Source organism: Psammomys obesus, unplaced genomic scaffold, assembly GCF_907164565.1.
Source record: "Psammomys obesus unplaced genomic scaffold, mPsaObe1.curated_primary_1811, whole genome shotgun sequence".
In the NCBI taxonomy this organism is placed as follows: domain Eukaryota; kingdom Metazoa; phylum Chordata; class Mammalia; order Rodentia; family Muridae; genus Psammomys; species Psammomys obesus.
Window position 1 is genome coordinate 16,027,839 of NW_026591598.1, and position 868 is coordinate 16,028,706.

Genomic DNA, 868 nt, shown 5'->3' on the forward strand with positions numbered 1-868 from the left:
TTTTCTTTTTAAACGAGGACTCATACTTAAAAAAAAAAAAAAACACATTTAGCAAAAAAAAAAAAAAAAAAAAAAGAAAAAGAAAAAAACCAGTTGAACTTTTAATTTATTTTAAGGACTGCAAATGCCAGTGTGTACTTTTTTAATTTGCAGTTTCTGTAAACAACTTGTATAATAGAAAAGCAGAGAAATAAATTTCCCTTCCCTTCAGATGCACCTCACATTTGTGTTAAGACATAGCTGTTAGTCCAGATTTGAGAAGGTTTGGGGTGAACAAGGTAAGAAAGGTCCTTTTTTTTTTTTTTTTCCTCTCTCTCTTCCCCCACCCTGCCCCACTCCCACCCCTGGCATCAGATCTTTCTGCCTGCCTCTCAGCTTGCTTCAGAAAATTTAAAAATCACACTAGTAATCAAAACATACATACCCTTGGAACAGAAGGAAGTACTGTGGACCAGAAAAATCTTAAGAATTGTTCAAAAAAAAGTGCTACCCTGGAAAATACCCTTAATACCGTTGAAATCGTTAGAGCAACTTTAAGGCTTGTAAATACATAGAACAAATATTTAAAAACATAAAAAGGAATTGATTCAATACTATTTCTTTTCACTTTCAAAATATAAGGAACAAAATAAAGACGAGCATTGCAAGTTTAAAAGATGTTTCCTTTTGACAGCTGTCACCCGTGCGCCCATCCTGGGAGGTGCTATCTGGCTGCTTATTGTCAATCCCAGTTGCTTCTGATGGTGTTGGGTGACAGTGTGTGTGTGTGCCATGTGTGTATCTGTCCAGTGTAGATACAGAGGTGCCTATGCTTAGATGACAGTGCCCTTGGGGTCCAGGACAAGCAAACCCAAAAGTCTAGCTGTGT